Raw genomic sequence first — 18,621 nt, 5'->3', positions numbered from 1 at the left:
GTCTCCTTAGGTAAATTTATTCCTAGATATTTAATTCTTTTTGTTGCAATGGTGAATAGAATTGATTCTTTAATTTCTCTTTCTGATTTTTCATTGTTAGTATATAGAAATGCAAGTGATTTCTGTGTATTGATTTTGTATCCTGCGACTTTGCTAAATTCACTGATTAGCTGTAGTAATTTTTTGATACGATCTTTAGGGTTTTATATGTACAGTATCATGTCATCTCCAGACAGTGAGAGCTTTACTTCTTTTCTGATCTGGTTTCTTTTATTTATTTTTATTCCATGATTGCTGTAGCTAGAACTTCCGGAACTATATTGAATAAGAGTGGTGAAAATGGATATCCTCGTCTTGTTCCTGATCTTGGGTGGGGGTGGGGGGAATGCTTTCAGTTTTTCACCGTTGAGAATAATGTTTGCTGTAGGCTTATCATGTATGGGCTTTTCTATGTTGAGCTAGGTTCCTTCTACGCCCGTTTTTTTGAAGAGTTTAAATCATAAACGGGTATTGAATTTTGTCAAAGATTTTTTCTGCATGTATTGAGATTTTCATATGGTTTTATCTTTCAGTTTGTTAATATTAAGTATCACATTGATTGATTTGCATATATTGAAGAATCCTTGTATTCCTGGAATAAACCCACCTTGATCATGGTGTATGAGCTTTTTGATGTGTTGCTGAATTCTGTTTGCTAAAATTTTTTTGAGGACTTTTGCATCTATGTTCATCAGTGATATTGGCCTGTAGTTTTCTATTTTTGTGTTGTCTTTGTCTGGTTTTGGTATCAGGGTGATGGTGGCCTTGCAGAGTGAGTTTGGAAGTGTTCCTTCCTCTTCAATTTTTTGAAAGAGTTTTAAAAGGATAGGCATTAGCTCTCCTCTAAATGTTTGATAGAATTCTCCTGTGAAGCCATCTGGTCCTGGGCTTTTGTTTTTTGGGAGATTTTTGTTCACAACTTCAATTTCAGTGCTTGTAATTAGGTTGTTCATAATTTCTATTTCTTCCTGGTTCAGTCTTGGAAGATTGAACTTTCCTAAGAATCTGTCCATTTCTTCCAGGTTATCCATTTTATTGTCATATAGTTGTTCATAATAGTCTGTTATAATCCTTTATATTTCTGCATTGTCTATTGTAACCTCTCCTTTTTCATTTCTAATTTTGTTGATTTTATTCTTCTCTTCTTTCTTGATGAGTCTGGCTAAAGGTTTGTCAATTTTCTTTATCTTCTCAAAGAACCAGTTTTTAGTTTTATTAATCTTTACTATTGTTTCTTTCATTTCTTTTTCATTTATTTCTGCTCAGATCCTTATGATTTCTTTCCTTTTAATAATTTTGTCTTTTTTCCCTTCTTTTCCCAGTTGTTTTAGGTGTAAAGTTAGGTTGTCTATTCGGTATTTTTCTTGTTTTTTGAGGTAGGACTGTATTGCTGTAAACTTCCCTCTCAGAACTGCTTTTACTGCATCCCATAGGTTTTGAGTTGTCATGTTTTCATTGCCATTTGTTTCTAGAAATTTTTTTATTTCCCTTTTGATTTCTTCACTAACCTGTTGGTTATTTCGAAATGTGTTGTTTAATCTCCATGTGTTTGTGTTTCTTACATTTTTTTCTTGTAACTGATATTTAGTTTCATATCATTGCGGTCAGAGAAGCTGAGGTTTGATTTGTGACCCAAGATGTGGTCTATCCTGGAGAATGTTCCATGTTCACTTGAGGAGATGGTGTATACTTCTGCATTTTGATGGAATGTCCTGAAGATATCAATGAGATCAATCTCATCTACTGTATCATGTAAGACTTGTGTTTCCTTATTAATGTTCTGTTTTGGTCATCTGTCGGTTGGTGTGAGTGGGTGTCAAAGTCTCCTACTATGAATGTGTTACTGTCAGTTTCTCCTTTCATGTCTGTTAGTGCTGATGACTGGGTTTGTATTTTTGGTTTGTTTGTTGTTTAGATGAGGCATCCTGCACAGTGTGCTACTGGTGGTTGGGTGATGCCCGGTCCTGTATTAAAGTGGTTTCCTAGTGTGAGATCTCACTATTTGATACTCCCTAGGGTTAATTCTCTGGTAATCTAGGGTCTTGGAGTCAGTGCTCCCTCTCCAAAGATACAGGGCTTGATCTCTGGTCAGGATCGAAAATTCCACAAGTGGGTTTGTTATGACATTCAGTTCAGTTCAGTCGCTCAGTCATGTCTGACTCTCCAAGACCCCATGGATCACAGCACGCCAGGCCTTCCTGTCCATCACCAGCTCCTGGAGTTCACTCAAACTCATGTCCACAGAGTCGGTGATGCCATCCAGCCGTCTCATTCTCTGTCGTCCCCTTCTCCTCCTGCCCCCAACCTTTCCCAGCATCAGAGTCTTTTCCAGTGAGTCAACTCGTCGCATGAGGTGGCCAAAGTATTGCAGTTTCAGCTTTAGCATCAGTCCTTCCAATGAACACCCAGGACTGATCTCCTTCAGAATGGACTGGTTGGATCTCCTTGCAGTCCAAGTGACTCTCAAGAGTCTTCTCCAACACCACAGTTCAAAAGCATCGATTCTTTGGGGATCAGCCTTCTTCACAGTCCAACTCTCACATCCATACATGACCACAGGAAAAACCATAGCCTTGACTAGACGGACCTTTGTTGGCAAAGTAATGTCTCTGCTTTTTAATATACTGTCAAGGTTGGTCATAACTTTCCTTCCAAGGGGTAAGCGTCTTTTAATTTCATGGCTGCAATCGGCATCTGCAGTGATTTTGGAGCCCAAAAAAATAAAGTCTGACACTGTTTCCACTGTTTCTCCATGTATTTCCCATGAAGTGATGGGGCCAGATGCCATGATCTTTGTTTTCTGAATGTTGAGCTTCAAGCCAACCTTTTCACTCTCCTCTTTCACTTTCATCAAGAGGCCTTTGAGTTCCTCTTCACTTTCTGCCATAAGGGTAGTGTCATCTACATATCTGAGGTTATTAATATTTCTCCCAGCAATCTTGATTCCAGCTTGTGCTTCTTCCAGTCCAGCGTTCCTCATGATGTACTCTGCATAGAAGTTAAATAAGTAGGGTGACAATATACAGCCTTGACGTACTCCTTTTCCTATTTGGAACCAGTCTGTTGTTCCATGTACAGTTCTGACTGTTGCTTCCTGACCTGCATACAGGTTTCTCAAGAGGCAGGTCAGATGGTCTGGTATTCCCATCTCTTTCAGAATTTTCCATAGTTTATTGTGATCCACACAGTCAAAGGCTTTGGCATAGTCAATGAAGCAGAAATAGATGTTTCTCTGGAACTCTCTTGCTTTTTCCATGAACCAGCGGATGTTGGCAATTTGATCTCTGGTGCCTCTGCCTTTTCTGAAATCAGCTTAAACATCTGGAAGTTCATGGTTCACATATTGTTGAAGCCTGGCTTGGAGAATTTTGAGCATGACTTTACTAGCATGTGAGAGGAGTGCAATTGTGTGGTAGTTTGAGCATTCTTTGGCATTGCCTTTCTTTGGGATTGGAATGAAAACTGACCTTTTCCAGTCCTGTGGCCACTGCTGAGTTTTCCAAATTTGCTGGCATATTGAGTGCAGCACTTTCACTGCATCATCTTTCAGGATTTGAAATAGCTCAACTGGAATTCCATCACCTCCACTAGCTTTGTTCGTAGTGATGCTTTCTAAGGCCCACTTGACTTCACATTCCAAGGTGTCTGGCTCTAGGTCAGTGATCACATTATCGTGACTATCTTGGTCGTGAAGATCTTTTTTGTATAGTTCTTCTGTGTATTCTTGCCACCTCTTCTTAATATCTTCTGCTTCTGTTAGGTCCATACCATTTCTGTCCTTTATCAAGCCCATCTTTGCATGAAATGTTCCCTTGGGTTAAGTGAGGGTAAAAAATATGTTCAAAAACAAGAAACCAAAGATGAACCCCAGACAAATGGCAGTTACAAAATCAGGCAAATAATAATTAAAATAGTGGAATATATTCATTACATATACACTCATGAGCAGAGTCTAAACCGTCCACCAAAAATAAAGTACAGTAGGTTGACCACGAGGACAAAGGAAATAAAAAATTATATTTATCAGTTAAGAGCAAAACTAACAAAAGCACAAACTGGAAAACAAAACTAAAGCAAAGTGCCAAGTGGGGAATAAAGCAATGGAAACAAAACTAGGAAATATTTTGAGAGGAGAAGAAAGAAAGAAAAGAAAGAAAGAATAGATATGCAAAGTTAAATAGAGGTAGATAAAGAAGATTTATATACATTAAAGATTAACTGCAAGGGGAAAAGAACAGTAGGAAAAGCAAACAAAGGAATAAATGTAGAAAAATAATAATAGATTTAAAAATTAAAAAACAAATTTAAAAAAAGAGGAAAGGAATAAAAAAGGAATACTCCACAGAACTGCAAAGGCCCAACATAGAGGCAGAGTTTATAACAACAATGAAAACCCTGCATGAGGGGGTAAAAAAAAGCTCAAAAGCTTTATTAGATTTCATAGTGCCAATAAAATCAACAAATACAATGGGAGAGGGGGAGAAAAAAAAGAAAAAATCCAAAGAAAGAAGTCAAAACATAAGAATAATTAATGTTTTCCATAAGTCACTGCTGTCAGAGTCCTTTCCCTCTCTGGGAGTCACAGTCTACCTCATCTCCCTAGGATACTTATCTCTGGACCTGCTGTGGGGGCAGCTCAGATACTAATCTGGTCCTACTCCAGTGTGTTCTTGCCTTCAATGTCCACAGCTATCAGAACTAGTGTGTTTTCTTTTGTGGGCATGCTCAGTGACCTTTTATATATTCCATAGACACAGGATATGCCTAGTTGATCATGTGGATTTAATCTGCAGCTTGTACAGCTGGTGGGAAGGTTTGGGTCTTCTTCCTTAGCCACACTGCCCCTGGGTTTCAGCTGTGGCTTTATTTCCACCTCTGCATGTGGGTCGTCCATTGGAGTTTGCTCCTGAGGCTGCCCTGGAGGACTTGCGTTTGTCCCTGTGAGGGCCAGGTGTGGAGGTAGTGCTTGGGTTGCAGGGGTTCTGGCAGCACCAGGTACTTGGGAATTGGTGGCTAGGGCAGTAGGAAATGTAGTGTTCTAGAAGGGTATGGCAGCCAGTGTTGGCCAATACGCTGCAGTATTCTTGCCTGGAGTACCATCCCCTCCCCAACAGAGAAGGCTGGCAGGGCACTGTCTACAGGGTCGCAAAGAGTCAGACACTACTGAAGCAACCCTGAGTGCATAGATGCAAGATTTTCACCTGTGGCAGCTCTGCCCCAGTGAGAATTGAGCATGAAGGTTGTGCAGCTCCCTGGCTTGCGGACCCAGGCACAGACTTGCCACAGACTGCCTTCACCACAGGAGTTATGACCCTATCAGAGTCTTGTTTCGAGCCTCTTATAGCTGGTAATCAGAAGGCCTCTTTGGCCAGTCTTTCTCCCTAGCTCTGCCTGTTCAGGCACTTAGAGGGCTCCCTTGCCTGGGGTTCTTCTCTGTAGTTCAGTGCATCAGGCACGTAAAGGGGCATCCTGGGTGGGGTCTTACTCTAGTTCAGTGCATCAGACAATTGATGGGCCAACCTGTCTATTGTTCAGCTGCTGACACTGGCATGTGAGGAGAGAGAGGCTATGGTGATGGCTCTACCCTCTGCCCGTGACTCAGCAGTACCGCCTTGCTTCCATGGCTGCCTGGCTTTACTCCATGGGCATTTCCCACCACAATCTCCTCCATCACATCCCCTCAATCCGTCTCTCCACAGTCACAGCAGCCCTCGCCCTGGGATTGCTCCACAGTCCCTAAACTCCAGCTCCCAGCCATCGTGCCGTCTAGGGTACCTACGGCTGTGGCAAGGACTGTCTGATTCTCATTCCATTTAGGCTGCCACATATCAGCTGTTTCACTCTCAGCCTTAAATGTTTCTCCTCTGACTCAGACAACTGCCCCGATGTGGGGATCAGACCCCTGCTTCAGTTCCCCCACCCACTGAGGGCAGGTCCAGTCCTACTAGCACTCCTGTTTTCCCCCTAGTTCCTTCATCCTCCCGAGTTTTGCGTGGTTCTATATATTCTTTTCCGCTGGTTAGGTCCTACTGTCCACTCTCAGCTGGTGTTCTGCATGCACTTCTGTGTCTGAAGGTGTGTTCCTGATGAATCCATGGAGAGAGAGGTCCTCTACGTCCACCTACTCTGCCATCTTGTTCTTTAAAACTACAAGTATTCTTACTATACATGTAAATTGCTTTACCTCTTTGTCACATCTAAAATGATGATGCCAACTCTACAGAATTATATACGGATTAAGTGGGCTACTATGGAAGATTCAGATTGTCAAAAATGGCACGGACACTGATCATTCAGGGATAAGTATATCTTTCTGACTGCCCAGAGGTCTCAGGAAATTTCATCTTGTGTGTTTGTGCATGTGTATGTGAGACTTCTCCAGGCCCCAGTGTATGCCCTCAACTCTGAAGGTGTAGCCAGTGCATTACACCAGCGCTTAGGAGGAAGTTCATACCTCAAGGTAAATCTCACTGTTACTCACATCATGGAAGTCCTATAAATAGGAATGACAGTTAATTCACAATGCAAATGGTGGAGAATCCCACTTTACTGACAATGGTATTGTCTTCTGTAGATTAGAAGTCAATTTACAATGTGAAAATTACTTACTGGTTACAGAGTATGAATCAGTTGCTTAAATACATCTGTCTAAGATAGATAAATGCTTAACTCTACCTCAGTGATATATCAGCCATCAAGATTGAGCGTCCAGAGTCCTTGGTCTCATTCAGACCTAGATCTTCATTTTTTGATGTCCCAGATAGACCAATTCTCTTTTTGATGATCACATTCTTTTCTTTTTTTGAAAGAAAAAAATATTTATTCTTCATTCTAAAATAACTCTAGGTACATACTAATGGAATGAGTATGCTTGCTGGAATATTGCATACTTTTTCAAACCTCATATTCAGATTCCTGTCCTACATTTATTTGCAAGGACAAATTGTTTTTTTATCATAGCAACTGCCAAAGAATCAACTTTGCAAAGAGGTATAACATCACTGAAAAGAATGTAGCACACTTTAATGTTGAAAGTGTGAATTACCTGGATGTAGCAGTTCATATTGTTTCTAATAGAACTTGCTAGTCCCTTGCTCTACTCTATCAGTCTTTGTTTGGGGTTGACACTGTAACAGGCACAGAAAAAGTAGGTAGAGTCCTAAATATCAGCACTCACCGCTGAGTTCCTGCTGCGAGTGGGCTAGGGCAGGGGTGTTATGGAGAATTCAACTCAGTTGATCAAGAGCTATGATAGGCAGCCCTTTCACAGGTTTGTTAGGCGACAAGGAGAAACTGACTTTCATTTGCTCATTTGCTCACTTGTTACCATCAATAGAGACTGAGAACTCATTATATAGAAATGCTTCTCTAGTGTCATCCAGTGTCATTTGCATTAATCTCCTCTCTATTGGATCATTCTCACTGGTGTGCAAATGTACTACAAAATTTCTCAGCCTAAAACTAACTTCCCACCCCAGAGAAAGCAGCAACAAAAAACAACTATTTTCTCTCTTGATTCTACTTGATTAACTTTTCCCTTTGGTTATTGTCCTGCTTAACTTTTTATTCTCAAACTTCTCAAAAATGTTGTCTTCACTCACTTTCCTCACCTTTCCCTGAATGAGCACAGTATTGTAATCCAGGGTGAATTTATCTTTTCTTAATCTCTCAGCAGCATTTGGTCAACTGATCACTCCCTCCATGAACTGCTTTCTTAGCTTAGATTCTAGGTTACCTTCTAGGTTATCTTCTGGTCCAGTTTCCACCACACCAACCACTTGTCCTGGATCCAGACTCATTCAGCCTCTTCCCATGGTGTTCAATGGGCATGAGTGGGCCAAACTCTGAAGGCTCTATAAAAGTTAAAAAAGAAAATTTAAAGAACTAGATTTCTTGTGTATTTTGTTTGCTCAATTCTCCAAATTAAATGCAATTTCTAGGGAGGAAGAAATGTATTATTTGTTCTCCTCTGCACCCTAGTCCTTAGTGTTGTGTTTAGCACTCTATAGGTACTTGAGAAACATTATTGAATAAATGAATGTGCAGACCTCTTAAGTAAATTTATTCTGTCCTTGATTCAAAAGATATGAAGAGTTTTTTCACCAAAATTCCCTTGAACTCTTTTACCATTCTGGTTTTGCCTAGTTTATTCTTTTGCTGGTCTTGACATGGCAGTTTTAATCTCTCTTGCATTTTCATTGATTGCTATTGGATTACAATTTAAAAGTTTGGGCCAGATGTTCATTTTAAGTCACCCCAGTGACACATATTTGATGTTAGATTAACTTATTATGACTTGTGGTCACAGTGGCAGAAGCTTCTCTGCTGCAGCTTACCTTCTGAATATGAATAAGATGTCTCTACTTTATTAACTTATAACAGGGTTATGTTTAACCACGAGAGGAAGAAAACACACCAATTATTCTCTTGTGCAATTTTAAGCAAGTATGAATAGAAAAGACTTTTATGACTCTTTTGCATGAGTGACTTGAGTCACTGAATTGGTCTCTGCACACATTTAAAGGAAAATCATAACTATGTATTCATTAGAGGGACTATCAAATGGCAGGGTGTTAAATTTGCAACCCATGGGCTTTGTTATAAGTGGTGCAGAGTGTACTGTCTGCTAATTCATAGGCCGCCTTAGTAATTTGGAAGTTTTTTGCAGAAAAAGTAATGGGCTCAATTTCAAAAATGTGCAGTTATGGATTCTGTCAATGCTTTTAGCCATTCAGATTTTTATCTATATGTGTCAATCAATAGGACAATTTGCAATTCTTGATTAGACTGTACAGCTTAAAGCTTCCTCTCTACATGCCAATCTTTCTCCACTCCTCAAAATGGGATGGTCACAGGCTTATCTATTTGCTTGTTTTAAATGAATCCTTGATGGGGAGAAGTGTTTTTTCTTTTTTTGGTAAGACAGACACAATTCAATTAACAATAGTTTTATGAAGCTCTACTGGATTGAAATAATCTGGAATTGAGTTTTTGGGTACAAGGGAAGAAATAAATAAGATAATTCCTGCCATCAGTAGGTATGAAGTGGCCTCAGTGACCCAGACAGCTGGTTCCCCGAGGAGTCCTCGGAATGTCATTCATGCGGGGGCATTTGTGAATTGATGGGACGGTCTGGGAGTGATTCAGCATCCTCCACCTTCACACCATTCTCTCTGGGTCTGATTTTATATAAGGCGGTCTCAGAATCCTGGTGCCCTCCAAGACAATCCAAGCACAGGGAGTCTGTCTTCAACCCTTTCTGTTCTGCTACCAACTTTTGTCCTATTGTAGACCTTTCAACAAAAACTGCTGTTGATGAACTATGTTTAGGTTTAGGTTCTCAATTTCTTTAATAGAATACTTTAAATTGAAGAGCCACAGGCAGAATCTCACATTGCACATTTTTGCTTAGCTTTAGTTTTCCTTTTATTTTCCCAAAAAGAAAGAGAATATTTACTTAAAAGCGAAGATTCGATTCTGGGCATTGTGGCTGTAGAATATTGTCTCTACCAAATAGCTCCTTGATATTGCCCTCCTGCTTTTAGATTCATCTAAAATGATGGACTTTTAAAATTATTTGAAAATAGACACAGGTTTTTTTTTACAGGCACTTATTGACAATTGTGTCCTTCCTATATAAAGGAAATATCAAGAAATGAACTCTGGTTTGCAAATATAGTATAGTCAAGTCATGGGTCTTACTCTGACCAGGTTTATGTGGACAAGAAGTTATACTCTTCAAAGCATAATTACTATTTGAAAGATGGCTACAGTAGCCTAGAAGGTTGCTGTTTTTTTTAAAAAAATATTTAATTGGAGGCTAATTTCTTTACAGTATTGTATTGGCTTTGCCATACATTGACATGAGTCTGCCATGGGTGTACATGTGTTCCCCATCTTGAACCCCCCCTCCCATCTCCCTCCCCATATTATCCCTCTGGGTCATCCCAGTGCACCAGCCCAGGTTCGATGCATAATATAGAAGGTTGCTTTTTATAATGAAAGTAATCTTGGTTTGGAACTTTGAGCGAGTAAATTACTCTTTTTGAGCTTCAGTTTCCAGTGTACAAGAATGGCGTGAAATTAAATTTAAAAAGTCATTGAAATCGTTTGTGTACTAGTAAGTTCTGTGCCAATACAGAATTACATATGCACTATCTTAATTAACTTAAATATACCTCTTAATTTATGACCTCAGAAGCCTCAGACAAATGAGAATGACTCCATATGATTTTTTAGATATATATTTTTATGGAGTTATGTAGTAAAGCATACATATTCAAAGCATACAATTTGACATATATACCCGGTCAATAAACAATCACTACATATTTACTACTCCAGGAAGTGTCCCTGGCCCCTTTGTAGCCTCTCTTTCCTGTTCTTAACTTTAAAAGAAGTTATATATTCTGTTAGTCAAGTCTTGATTTTCTGAAGTATGTTACTTTTATCATGATTTTTAATTTGCTACAAACCAAATAATGACACTCTTCATCTCTGCTACAGAAGTTTCTGACAATGAGTTTTATCCCTCTTTTACCTAGAGGTAATTATGTGGGTTTGCCTTGGAGATGAACAGAAATCATTCTGTCATTTTTAAGATTGCATTCAAGTACTGCATTTCAGACTCTTTTGTTGACCATGATAGCTACCCCATTTCTTCTAAGGGATTCCTGCCCACAGTAGTAGATATAATGGTCATCTGAGGTAAATTCACCCATTCCAGTCCATTTTAATTCACTGATTCCTAGAATGTCGACGTTCACTCTTGCCATCTCCTGTTTGACCACTTCCAATTTGCCTTGATTCATGGACCTAACATTCCAGGTTCCTATGCAATACTGCTCTTTACAGCACCGGACCTTGCTTCTATCACCAGTCACATCCACAGCTGGGTATTGGTTTTGCTTTTGCTCCATCCCTTCATTCCTTCTATAGTTATTTCTCCACTGATCTCCAGTAGCATACTGGGCACCTACCGACCTGGGGAATTCCTCATTCAGTGTCCTATCATTTTGCCCTTTGATACTGTTCATGGGGTTCTCAAGGCAAGTATACTGAAGTGGTTTGCCATTCCCTTCTCCAGTGGACCACATTCGGCTGTGGTCCTTGTGATCAGATCGATTAGTTTCCTGTAATTATGATTTCAGTGTGTCTGCCCTCTGAAGCCCGCTCGCAATACCTACCATCTTATTTGGGTTTCTCTTACCTTGGGCATGGGATATCTCTTCACAGCAGCTCCAAAAAGCGCAGCCGCTGCACCTTACCTGGGATGAGGGGTATCTCCTCAAGGCCGCTCCTCAGACTGATTCCAAATAGGAAAAGGAGTACGTCAAGGCTGTATATTGTCACCATGCTTATTTAACTTATATGCAGAGTACATCATGAGGAACGCTGGGCTGGAAGAAGCACAAGCTGGAATCAAGATTGCCGGGAGAAATATCAATAACCTCAGATATGCAGATGACACTACCCTTATGACAGAAAGTGAAGAGGAACTCAAAAGCCTCTTGATGAAAGTGAAAGAGGAGAGTGAAAAGGTTGGCTTGAAGCTCAACATTCAGAAAACAAAGATCATGGCATCTGGTCCCATCACTTCACGGGAAATAGATGGGGAAACAGTGGAAACAGTGTCAGACTTTATTTTTTGGGGCTCCAAAATCACTGCAGATGCTGATTGCAGCCATGAAATTCAAAGACGCTTACTTCTTGGAAGGAAAGTTATGACCAACCTAGATAGTATATTAAAAAGCAGAGACATTACTTTGCCAACCAAAGTCTGTCTAGTCAAGGCTATGGTTTATCCCATGGTCATGTATGGATGTGAGAGCTGGACTGTGAAGAAAGCTGATCACCGAAGAATTGATGCTTTTGAACTGTGGTGCTGGAGAAGACTCTTGAGAGTCCCTTGGACTGCAAGGAGATCCAACCAGCCAATTCTAAAGGAGATCAATTCTGGGTGTTCATTGGAAGGACTGATGCTAAAGCTGAAACTGCAATACTCTGGCCACCTCATGCGACGAGTTGACTCACTGGAAAAGACTCTGATGCTGGGAAAGGTTGGGGGCGGGAGGAGAAGGGGACGACAGAGAATGAGATGGCTGGATGGCATCGCCAACTCTGTGGACATGAGTTTGAGTGAACTCCGGGAATTGGTGATGGACAGGGAGGCCTGGCGTGCTGTGATTCATGGTGTCGCGGAGAGTTGGACACGACTGAGCGACTGAACCGAACTGAATTACGTGGGTTCCTAGAATGTCTACGTTCACTCTTGCCATCTCCTGTTTGACCACTTTCAATTTGCCTTGATTTATGGACCTAACATTCCAGGTTCCTATGTAATATTGCTCTTTACAGCCTCGGACCTTGCTTCTATCACCAGTCACATCCACAACTGGGTGTTGTTTTTGCTTTGGCTCCATCCCTTCATTCTTTCTGGAGTTATTTCTCCACTGATCTCCAGTAGCATACTGGGCACCTACTGACCTGGGGAATTCCTCATTCAGTATCCTATCATTTCGCCTTTTCATACTGTTCATGGGGTTCTCTAGGCAAGTATACTGCAGTGGTTTGCCATTCCCTTCTCCAGTGGACCACATTCTGTCAGACCTCTCCACCATGACCTGCCCGTCTTGGGTGACCCCACATGTCATGGTTTAGTTTCACTGAGTTAGACAAGGCTGAAGTCCGTGTGATCAGATCGACTAGTTTTCTGTGATTATGATTTCAGTGTGTCTGCCCTCTGTTAAGGCAGAGGAACCAGAGATCAAATTGCCAAAATCCGCTGGATCATGGAAAAAGCAAGAGAGTTCCAGAAAAACTTCTATTTCTGTTTGATTGACTATGCCAAATCCTTTGACTGTGTGGATCACAATAAACTGTGGAAAATTCTGAAAGAGATGGGAATACCAGACCACCTGATCTGCCTCTTGAGAAACCTGTATGCAGCTCAGGAAGCAACAGTTAGAACTGGACATGGAACAACAGACTGGTTCCAAATAGGAAAAGGAGTACATCAAGGTTGTATATTGTCACCCTGCTTATTTAACTTATATGCAGAGTACATAATGAGGAATACTGGGCTGGATGAAGCACAAGCTGGAATCAAGTTTGCCGGGAGAAGCATCAATAACCTCAGATAACAAGTGGTACTAGGAAAACTGGTCAACTACTTGTAAAAGAATGAAACTAGAATGTTCCCTAACACCATACACAAAAATAAACTCAAAATGGATTAAAGATCTAAATGGAAGACCAGAAACTATAAAACTCCTAGAGGAGAACATAGGCAAAACACTCTCCGACATAAATCACAGCAGGATCCTCCATGACCCACCTCCCAGAATATTGGAAATGAAGCAAAAATAAACAAATGGGACCTAATTAAAGTTAAAAGCTTCTGCATAGCAAAGGAAACTATAAACAAGGTGAAAAGACAGCCTTCAGAATGGGAGAAAATAGCAAATGAAGCAACTGACAAAGGATTAATCTCCAAAATATACAAGCAACACCTGCAGCTCAATTCCAGAAAAATAAAGGACCCAATCAAAAAATGGGCCAAAGAACTAAACAGACATTTCTCCAAAGAAGACATACAGATGGCCAACAAACACATGAAAAAATGCTCAACATCACTCATTATCAGTGAAATGCAAATCAAAACCACAATGAGGTACCATTTCACGCCAGTCAGAATGGCTGCTATCCAAAAGTCTACAAGCAATAAATGTTGGAGAGGGTGTGGAGAAAAAGGAACCCTCTTACACTGTTGGTGGGAATGCAAACTGTTACAGCCACTATGGCGAACAGTGTGGAGATTTCTTAAAAAACTGGAAATAGAACTGCTATACAACCCAGTAATCACATTCCTGGGCATACACACCGAGGAAACCAGAATTGAAAGAGACACGTGTACTCCAATGTTCATCGCAGCACTGTTTATAATAGTGAGGACATGGAAGCAACCTAGATGTCCATAAGCAGACGAATGGATAAGAAAGCTGTGGTACGTTTACACAATGGAGTGTTACTCAGTCATTGAAAAGAATACATTTGAATCAGTTCTAGTGAGGTGGATGAAACTGGAGCCTATTATACAGAGTGAAGTAAGCCAGAAAGAAAAACACCAATACAGTATACTAACGCATATATATGGAATTTAGAAAGGTGATAATAATAACTCTGTATACGAGACAGCAAAAGAGACAGAGATGTATAGAACAGTCTTTGGGACTCTGTGGGAGAGGGTGAGGGTGGGGTGATTTGGGAGAATGGCATTGAAACATGTATATTATCATATGTGAAATGAATCGCCAGTCCAGGTTTGATGCATGATGCAGGATGCTCGGGGCTGGTGTATTGGGATGAACCACAGGGATGGGATAGGGAGGGAGGTGGGAGGGGGGTTCAAGATGGGGAACCCATGTACACCCGGGGCAGATTCATGTCAAAGTATGGCCCAACCAATACAATAATGTAAAGAAAAAAATAATAATAAAAAAAAAGAAATTGCTTTCTTGCTTTCTCTTTCTGATGGCTTGTTATTAGCGTAGGGAGAACAACAGATTTCTGTATATCAACTTTGTATTCTTCAATTTTACTGAATTTGTTTATTAGTTCTAAAAGTTATTTTGTTGAAGACTTTAAGGTTTTCTGTATCATGCCATCTGCAAATAGTGACAGTTTTACTTCTTCCTTTCCTATTTGGATGCCTCTTGTTTCTTTCCCTTGTGTGTCTGCCATGACTAGAGCTTCCAATATAAATTAAATAGAAATGGCAAGAGCTGGCGTCCTCCCCTCTTCCTGATTCTAGAGGGAAGGCTTTCAGATTTTCACCATTGAGTATGGTATTAGCTGTAGTTTTAATATAAATGACCTTTATTATGTTGAGATTAGTTCTGTCTAAAAAATTTTAAAGAGTTTTTATCATGAATGGATGTTTAATTTTTTAACAAATTATTTTCCTGCCTCTATTTAGATTATCTTGTGATTTTTATACTTCACTTTGTTAACGTCATATAACACATTGATTGACATGCAGATATTGAAACATTCTTGCATCCCTGGGATAAATCTCCCTTGATCATAATGTATCATCCTTTATATAAAAATACATAAATTGTTGAATTCACTATGCTGATATTGATATCTTGCTGTGAATTTTTGCATCTATATTCATCAGGGATATAATTTCTTTTTTTTTTTTTTTTGTAGTGTCTTTCAGTTACATTAGAGTACCAATGGCTCTGGAGAATGAATTTTGGTGTGTTCCCTTCTCATCAATGTTTTGGAATACTTTGAGAAGGATAAGCATTAGATTTTCTTTCAATAGTTACTAGAATTTCCCTGTGAAGATATGCAGTCCTGAACATTTGTTGTTGAGAGATTTTTGATTATTGATTTAATTTCAATAGTAGTAATTGGTCTGTTCAAACTATTTGATTCTTCCTGATTCAGCCTTGGAATGCGGTATGTTTCTAGAACTATTTTCATTTCTTCTAGGTTATCCAGTTTTTGGCATACAACTGTAGTATTCCCCTATGATTATTTATATTTTTGTGATATTGACTTCAATTTCTCTTCTTTCATTTCTTATTTTGCTTATGTAGGTCCTATCTCTTTTTTCTATAAGGAGCCTGACTAAAGGCTTAACAATTTTATCTTACAAAGATCGCTTGGCTTTTTGGTCTTTTCTATTTTTTTTTGGTCTAGGAATCAGTGAAATAAAATGGACTGGAAAGGCTAAATTTACCTCAGATTATCATTATATCAACTACTGTGGGCAAGAATTCCTGGGAAGAAATGGAGTAGCCATCATAGTCAACAAAAGTCTGAAATGCAGCACTTGAATGCAATCTCAAAAATGACAGAATGATCTCTGTTCATTTCCAAGGCAAGCCGTTTAATATCATAGTAATATCAAGTCTATGCCTTGACCAGTAATGCTGAAGAAGCTGAAGTCGAACCGTTCTATGAAGTCCTACAAGACTTTCTAGAACTAACACCCCCAAAAGATGTCCTTTTCATTATAGGGGACTGGAATGCAAAAGTAGGAAGTCAAGAGATACCTGGAGAAACAGGCAAATTTGGTCTTGGAATACAGAATGAAGCAGGGCAAAGGCTAATAGAGTTTTGCAAAGAGAACACACTCGTCATAGCAAACACCCACTTCCAACAACACAAGAGAATACTTTACACATGGACATCATCAGATGGTCAATACCAAAATCAGATTGATATATTCTTTGCAGCCAAAGATGGAGAAGCTCTATACAGTCAGCAATAAAAGGCCAGGAGCGGACTGTGGCTCAGATAATGAACTCCTTACTGCCAAATTCAGGCTTAAATTGAAGAAAGTAGGGAAAACCACTAGACCATTCAGGTATGACCTAAATCAAATCCCTTGCGATTATACAGCAGAAGTGACAAATCTATTCAAGGGATTAGCTCTGATAGAGTGCCTGAAGAACTATGGACAGCAGTTCATGACATTGTACAGGAGGCAGTGATCAAGACCATACCGAAGAAAAAGAAATGCAAAAGGGCAAAATGGTAGTCTGAGGAGGCCTTTACAAATAGCTACGAAAAGAAGAGAAGTGAAAGGCAAAGGAGAATAGGAAAGATATACCCATTTGAATGCAGAGTTCCAAAGAATAGCAAGGAGAGATAATAAAGTGATCAACGGAAAGAAATAGAGGAAATAGAGAATGGGAAAGATGAGATTTCTCCTCAAGAAAATTAGAGATACCAAGGGAATATTTCATGTAAAGATGGGCTCAATAAAAGACAGAAATGGTATGGACCTAACCAAAGCAGAAGATATTAACAAGAGGTGGCAACAATACACAGAAGAACAATAAAAAAAATATGTTAATGACCCAGATAACCATCCAGAGCCAGACATCCTGGAATGCAAAGTCAAGTGGGCTTTAGGAAGCATCACGATGAACAAAGCTAGTGGAGATGATGGAATTCCAGTTAAGCTATTTCAAATCTTAAAAGATGATGTGAAAGTGCTGCACTCAATTGCCAGAAAATTTGGAAAACATATCAGTGGCCACAGGACTGGGAAAGGTCAGTTTTCATTCCAATCCCAGAGAAGGGCAATGCCAAAGAATGTTCAAACTACTGCCCAATTGCACTCATCTCACAGGCTAGCAAAGTAATGCTCAAAATTCTCCAAGCCAGGGTTCAATAGTATGGGAACTGTGAACTTCCAGATGTTCAAGCTGGATTTAGAAAAAAGGCAGAGGAACCAGGGATCAAATTGCTAATATCTGTTGGATCATCAAAAAAACAAGAGAGTTCCAGAAAAACACCTATTTCTGCTTTATTGACTATGCCAAAGCCTTTGATTGTGTGGATCACAACAAACTGTGGAAAATTCTTAAAGAGATGGGAATACCAGACCACTTGACCTGCCTCCTGTGAAATATGCTTTCGGGTCAAGAAACAACAGTTAGACCTGGACATGGAACAACAAACTGGTTCCAAATCAAGAAAGGAGTACATCAAGGCTGTGTATTGTCACCATGCTTATTTAACTTCTATGCAGAGTACATCATGTGAAATCCCGGGCTGGATGAAGCATAAGCTGGAATCAAGCTTGCTGGGAGAAATATCAGTAACCTCAGATATGCAGATGACACCACCCTTACGCAGAAAGCAAAGAAGAACTAAAGAGCCCCTTGATGAAAGTGAAAGAGGAAAGTGAAAATGTTGACTTGAAGCTCAACATTCAGAAAACTAAGATCATGGCATCTGGTCCCATCACTTCAAGGCAAATATATGGGGAAATAGTGGAAGCAGTAACAGACTTTATTATTTTGGTGGGGGGGTGAGTGCATTCCAAAATCACTGCAGATGGTGACTGCAGCCATGATATTAAAAGACACTTGCCCTTTGAAAGAAAAGCTATGACCAACCTAGACAGCATATTAAAAAGCAGAGACATTACTGTGCCAACAAAAGTCCGCCTAGTCAAAGCTTTGGTTTTTCCAGTAGTCATATATGGATTGAGAGTTAGGCTATAAAGAAAGCTGAGCACTGAAGAACTGATGCTTTTAAAGTGTGGCGTTGTAGAAGACTCTCGAGAGTCGCTTGGACTGGAAGGAGATACAACTAGTCAATACTAAAGAATCAGACCTGAATATTCATTGGAAGGGCTGATGTTGAATCTGAAACTCCAATACTTTGGCCATCTGATGCAAAGAACTGACTCATTTGATCAGACCCTGATGCTGGAAAAGATTGAAGGTGGGAGGAGAAGGGGATGACAGAGGATGAGATTGTTGGATGGCATTACCAACTCTATGGACATGAGTTTGAGTCAGCTCCAGGAGTTGGTGATGGACAGCGAATCCTGGGGTGCTGCCTTCCATGGGGTTGGAAAAAGTCAGACATGACTGAGCTACTGAACTGAACTGAACTGATGTATTTTCTCTCTGACCATTATTATTTCCTTCCTCTGACTTCAGGCTTTATCTTCTTTTTCTAACTCCTTTAGAATTTCCCAGCCTGTTAATTTGAGATTTTTCTGTTCTTGAGGTAGGCTTTGTTGTTTTGTTCAGTCGCCAAGTGGTG

Source organism: Moschus berezovskii, chromosome 14 (genome assembly GCF_049115385.1).
Source record: "Moschus berezovskii isolate FMDL1 chromosome 14, NW_MosBer_1.0, whole genome shotgun sequence".
Lineage (NCBI taxonomy): Eukaryota > Metazoa > Chordata > Mammalia > Artiodactyla > Moschidae > Moschus > Moschus berezovskii.
This window is presented reverse-complemented; position numbering follows the sequence as displayed.